Genomic DNA, 6774 nt, shown 5'->3' with positions numbered 1-6774 from the left:
CCCCATACTTGCGGCGCCTTCATGAGTAGTGTAGAAGTAGATCCTCACAGGCCGTGTTGGTCCTGCAGAGGCCACGTATGCTCCGAGGCCTCTCCATGGAGTGAGTGTAGGGAGTAGCCATCCTCCTAGTGGGTGTTGTTTGGCAGTAGGAAGAAAGAGAAGTCCAAGAGGGATTCTTCCCCTTCAGGGTCAACCTCAAAGTTGAAGAAGTCTAGGGTGCCCTTTTCCTCCTCCAGAACTCCCTACTCGAGTAGGAGTGATGGTCGTTTAAGCCTTGGACAAACAGGTCATGTCGTTTTCCCTTGCCAAACGGCAGCACCTCCTCCTCAGGGGGACTCACCATCTCTTTCTTCACACAGCTGATGCCTCATGAGTGCTGTGGTGATCTCTGGGGGAGTCTGGACTCCCTTTCAGAGAAGCTCTAGCAGTTCCAGGAGGTGAAATATCACCTGTAGGTCATTGCCCTGGTGATGTCTTCTCCTCAGCAGCTGGCGCTCTCGCATGACCGGCCCATCCCGAGCCTTCTCTTTACCCTCCTGCTTGTCATAAGGTCTCTACCTCAGCTGTAGCTTGGCACTGTACAAGGTCTTCCTCATTGGACCTTTGTAGCTCTTTGGAGCCCTATCACTAGGTTGTGACTCAGCTTCAGCGGGATCTCTCCTCTAGTAAGAGGTCACCTTCTACTAGATCTTTGCCTTCCTGAACTTCACTTGTCACACCTTCTCCTTCCTCTAGATCTTCACCCAATAGATCTTCTAGACGTGAAGCTCCCCCCCCCCTCCCCCCGAGCATTTTGAGTGGTAAATTCAGTTGGAACAGAGACTTCCTCCTACCCAAGAGAATATTTCAACATCAAACTACCATTGTTCCCTCTCCTTGGGTGGTGTCATAGCCTCTGTACCTTGGTCCTCTACTATCTTGGGGTAGAGATCTCTTTATGTGAGGTGTCTCAGGCACACTATTCTATCTTACTTCTAATTTTTCTTATTTTTTGAATATTTTATAGTTGAAATATGAAAGATCTATTTTAATGTTGTTCTTAAAATATTTAACTTTGATTGTTCATTACTTCTCCTGAAGTTTATTTATTTATTTCCTTCTTTCCTTTCCTCACTGGGCTTATAGCTTCTTGCTCTTCCAGTTAGGGTTGTAGCTTGGCTTCTAATAATAGTAAGGATGAGTCTCCTATAGTAAAGGTTGATGGTTTGTTTTTGGGTTGGAATGAATGAAAACATTTTTAAGAATAATTTGTCTATTTCCAAAGTATACAAACCTTCACTAAAACTTTCCCGCCATCACAACAAACCCCCAGAACAATTCCCGGCTGCAATCCAAGTGCGGTTACAGCGAGACGTCTCCCTGCCACCCACAGGCTGTTTACACCTCGTTAAAGCTTTGACGGCCTTTTATCAGTTTCGCCGTTATCCATTCTCCTATAGTAAAGGACTCGAGTTTATATAGTTAGGATAAATATAAATTTTTCATGTTTATCTTATTTAACCCTGGATAGGTACGCTCCTCGGACACCCCTTTAAGGGTATACTCGGACGCGAACGACCCCGACGCCAAAAAAAATTCTTGAAAAATCAGTTTTTGCAGTAACCTCCTTTTTTCTTTTGCCAAAAAAAACTTCAATGAATGCTTAAAACAACTGTAAAGATAAATACTACTCATCTGCAGAAAAACTATTTATTATAAATATTTTGAAAAATTAAGTAGAAAAAAAAGACCTGACATAAAAATTCATAAAAAAAAGTTTATACATATATACACAAATCCTTTTAGGAATTGATTCTTTAATGTTTAGGACACATCTTGATGTATTTTGGATGAAGTCAGACCCATGGAGGTGAAGATCTGAAATGAGAAAAAAAGGGTAACTTTTTTTGGCCAAAAAAATTTGTCCAAATTTCATGAATTTTTTTGGGTACCCAAATGAAATAGGAAGTGGCTAATTTTTTTAGGGAATAAACATATGTTATCCTAAAATAGAAATATGTAAAAAAATCTTCATTATTTTGTAAATTACATTTATATCAGGGGCCATATCTAAAGGTAATTTTTTGAGTACTTAGAAATTTTGTAAAAAAATACATATATTTAATATATAATATGATATTTATGCAGGTAAAAATATACCAAAATATCACAAATTCTATAGGGAACAAGAATATATATAGATAGGGCAGCTTACGCTTCGGATATGTCCACAAAATGGCCGCCAACCACACTGACTCAGACTCCCTAATCTGCCACTTGAAATGTAGGAAGGGTATGTCAATTTCAAGGTGTTATTTACTAATTAATTATTATTGGATATGCATAAAAATTGTATGGTGGGTTGCTGGATAATTGTCGATTATTTTACGACTATAAAATTAAAATTCTGACCCAAAAAAATTTTTTTGAAGGGAAATAAAATCGAAAAAAAAATGTAAAACAATATAATATTTTAGCTAAAAAAATTTGATGATATTCAATCAAAAAAAAGTAAACAAAATTTTCCGACAAATAAACATCTAGAGGAATCATTACTCTGTGAAAGTTCCTTAGTACGTAGTAATTTTGAAAGAATTGGGAAAAAACGAAAAAATGGCAATCACCGGAAAATCGAACACATACCTATATATACGCCATATCTGGCTAAAAAAAAGATAGGCATGGGTAGCCTGATCATCTAGAAACACTTTCCAACACTATAAAAATATAAGTTTTGCGACACTACTTGCCAATTCCTTACGGTAACATGACTAAACAAAAAAATGCAAAACAAATAAAAAGGGGCACTCGCGGAAAAATGGCTAACATTCTAATATACGGCATTTCAGAAAAAAAAAATTCAGCCACGTGCTAGGCAAACCATCAAGGCACATTTTCCGACAAATAAACATCTAAATGAATAATTACTCTGTGATAGTTCCTTAGTACGTAGTAATTTTGAAAGAAATGGGAAAAAACGAAAAAATGGCAATCACAGGAAAATCGAACACATACTTATATATACGCCATATCTGGCTAAAAAAAAAATAGGCATGGGTAGCCAGATCATCTAGAAACACTTTCCAACACTATAAAATTATAAGTTTTGCGACACTACTTGCCAATTCCTTACGGTAACATGACTAAACAAAAAAATGCAAAACAAATAAAAAGGGGCACTCGTGGAAAAATGGCCATTCTAATATACGGCATTTCAGAAAAAAAAAATTTCAGCCACGTGCTAGGCAAACCATCAAGGCACATTTTCCGACAAATAAACATATAAATGAAATATTACTCTGTGATAGTTCCTTAGTACGTAGTAATTTTGAAAGAAATGGGAAAAAACGAAAAAATGGCAATCACAGGAAAATCGAACACATACTTATATATACGCCATATCTGGCTAAAAAAAAATAGGCATGGGTAGCCAGATCATCTAGAAACACTTTCCAACACTATAAAAATATAAGTTTTGCGACACTACTTGCCAATTCCTTACGGTAACATGACTACAAAAAAATGCAAAACAAATAAAAAGGGGCACTCGCGGAAAAATGCCCAACATTCTAATATACGGCATCTCAGATAAAAAAAAAGACATGCACGTGTTAGCCCAACCATCAAGGCACACTTTCTAACACATAAACATGAAAAAAAAATCAATAATATACGGCAATTCCTTACTACGTAGTAAATTTTTACAAATATTGAAAAAAAACAGAAATTGGCAACCGCAGTTAAATACCCAATATACCAATAACTACGTCGTATCTGACAAAAACAAAATCACGCATGGGTAGCCAGATCATCTAGACACACTTTCCAACACTAAAAAAGCAAAAGTTTTACGACACTATTTCGCAATATCTTACGGAAAAATGACTTGGCAAAAAAATGAAAAAAAATTAAAAAGGGACACTCGCTGTAAAATGCCAGACATTCTAATATACGGAATCTCAGATAAAAAAAAAGACATGCACGTGTTAGCCCAACCATCAAGGCACACTTTCTAACATATAAACATGAAAAAAAAATGAATAATATACGGCAATTCCTTACTACGTAGTAATTTTTACAAATATTGAAAAAAAAACAGAAATTGGTAACCGCAGTTAAATACCCAATATACCAATAACTAAGTCGTATCTGACAAAAACAAAGTCATGCATGGGTAGCCAGATCATCTAGACACACTTTCCAACACTAAACAAGCAAAAGTTTTACGACCCTATTTGGCAATATCTTACGGAAAAATGACTTGGCAAAAAAATGAAAAAAAATGAAAAAGGGACACTCGCGGTAAAATGGTCCTCGTGGTGATGAACGACATTTTAACTAAAAAAAAAATCATGCACATGGTAGCCAAACAATCCACCAAGACTTTCCACAACTGATAACCTATACAAGTTGCACCATTCTACGACAATTTCATAATACGTAATAACTTTGATAATTAGGCAAACTACCTTAGAAGGGTAAACTCGGTCGCGCTCGACCCCGACGCGTCTCAGAAATCGGGGAAGGGGTACAGCTACAGCAATGCACATCTGGACACTACTAGAGCGTGTAGGGGAGACACCTCCTGCAGGTCGATCACCCACAAATTCAGTCACGGGGGTGAGTCACGTGAGAAAAACCTGTTTTTTTTTGACGCTCGGGGTCGCAAACGACCCATCGTACCTATCCAGGGTTAAGGACCATCACTGTTGCTCTTTCTCTCTCCTCCTCTTCTTTTCTAATCCTCTTATCCATCATTATATCCAGACCATTTCAATTTTCAAGAGTCCTTCTGCAGAATAGTAATAAGCTAACATCTGTGAGTAACCTCAGCTTACAAACTTAAAAGGTTCTAAAAAGTTAAATTTGTTTACATTTTGGGCTGTGGTAGACTTCACCTAACTCACATTCTGAGGATTTTCAGATGTAAAAGTCAACAAATAATTCGGTTTCATATTGCAAATGTCCTCTTGCTTACTGCATTTAAGTTATGTAATATTGTTTAATTACAGTATATCATTATGAACATGTGATACAATATCCAATTTTTATGGTTTCAATTGGTTTTTTGTTTGCATCAATGAATGTTTGTAAGTTTAAGACCTTCTGCCTCAAAGGTATTCTATAGCTAGCTTCCTTCTTCCAGGAATGGCCGCCGTCGTGGGAACTTTGCAACGTCTTCCAAAGATCATCGGTTTCGGGAGTTGGCCTTCTCTGCTAGAAAGATATTCGCAGAAAAGTGTGGCCTGGTGTCCTGCATATTCAACGACAAAGAGAGGTTTGTCCGTGGCTCGTTGGCATATGTGACAGCCTACCACTGAATTATTCAGTCATTTATGCCTTATATGCATTTAATTACTTTAGCTTCAGATGTTGTTGTGTCCAAATGTATAAAACATCTTCCAAAACTTTTAATCCTTTCTCTTTGCAGTATGATGGATGAAAACAAAATGGAAGCAGGGACTTAGTGTTTGGCAAGGGAAGGATAGACGCTGCAACTGCTTCGTGTCGAAGCCGGTTGTAGATCTTCACTCCCTCTGTGCCTTTTGGAGCAGGCATGCCGTTCACAGGCATCCTCGTGTTCTGAATGTCGATTGGAAAAGTATCATAAAGGTAGCATATTAAGAAATATCTCAAATCCTTATGAAAAGGATTTGTTCCGTAACTGATATACAAACCACGCTATTTAATAGGGGTTATTACTTTCAGCGTAGCTGAAATGACGAGCCATTAGAATTTTAACGAGGGTTTACTACCCCACCGCTAGTTAGCAGGGGGTAGGGAGGGTAGCTTGCTACCCCCACTTCACACACACCTGTGCTTGAGCTCACTTTGCTCTCGGCTCGGGTGGTAGACGGACGTGTCCGCTCTCACCCTCGCCTTTTTGACAGCCATTAATGCTTTTGTCTTTACTTTTTCTTCTACAGAGTGTCTGAAGTTGGCCTCTAGGATCATGAGGAAGTGTCCTGGATTACCCGACCGCCCTTGTGGTACGTTTATGTCGGCGGTCGAGACGGACCCTCACACCCTTTACCCTTACAGTATTGTAGGGGCCAGCGGTGTGATAGTGAAAATAAGTGTGGTGAGTGTAGGGAGTGGTCTACCTCCCAGTGGGAGAGGTTTTCTCGGCGACGGAAGAAGAAGTCCAGACGGGATATTTCTCCTTCGAAGGTGTCTTTGAAAGGAGAAAATCCCAAGGGCTCTTCTTCCGTTGCCCAAACCTCCTCCGAAGCTCCCACTCGATCGGTTTCTTCCGAGAAACTGTCGAGTGGAAGCGTAGGCCATGGTTCTGTTGACCGACCTCGAGGTTCGGGAGAGGGAGTTGCCTCCCATAGCAAGGCAGCTCCTCCTCCTCCCCTGGGTGAGGAAATAAATTTTGATGTTTGTACTAATGATTTATTTCAGCTTTGGTCTTCCTTGGGGCTCCATGGTTCACCCTCCAAGGAAGCCTTGTTTGACATCATCTGGTTGGGGGCCTCTGTCAAGCAATCGCCGACTTTAGCAGAGGTTGATCCTCTGTCTATCGTCAACGTTGGGTTGGCAGAGGCTTCCGATGTGATTTCTCAAACCTCTGCTCATGATCAACTTGTTGTTGCTGAAGGCTTAGTTTCTCCCTCTTCTCATGCTTCGAGGGAGGAACTTAAGTCCAACGGTCTCTCCTGCCGGTGATTCTTCCTCTCGGGGAAGTTCACTTACAGAGACTCCTCTTCGGAGGACTGCTGACCCCACGGCCCCCAGAGGGCACATAAGGCATAAAGCCCGCCTTCCTCTTCGTCGGAGAGGTCTTCCTTCACC

General features: G+C 39.8%; 1 protein-coding gene and 1 long non-coding RNA gene across 15 annotated transcripts in view; one reads left to right on the top strand and one right to left on the bottom strand.

Annotated features, from left to right (window-relative positions):
• LOC137633468 (uncharacterized) overlaps positions 1 to 6774 on the top strand; it is a 429224-nt gene that overhangs the window by 58148 nt on the left and 364302 nt on the right. The window lies entirely within an intron of this gene.
• LOC137633471 (uncharacterized) overlaps positions 1 to 6774 on the bottom strand; it is a 415554-nt gene that overhangs the window by 44591 nt on the left and 364189 nt on the right. The gene's annotated exons all lie outside the window — the stretch shown is intronic.

The sequence above is a fragment of the Palaemon carinicauda genome, chromosome 43, assembly GCF_036898095.1.
Source record: "Palaemon carinicauda isolate YSFRI2023 chromosome 43, ASM3689809v2, whole genome shotgun sequence".
NCBI lineage: Eukaryota > Metazoa > Arthropoda > Malacostraca > Decapoda > Palaemonidae > Palaemon > Palaemon carinicauda.
Note: the sequence above shows the minus strand (reverse complement) of the source record. Positions and strands in the feature narration are given on the sequence as shown.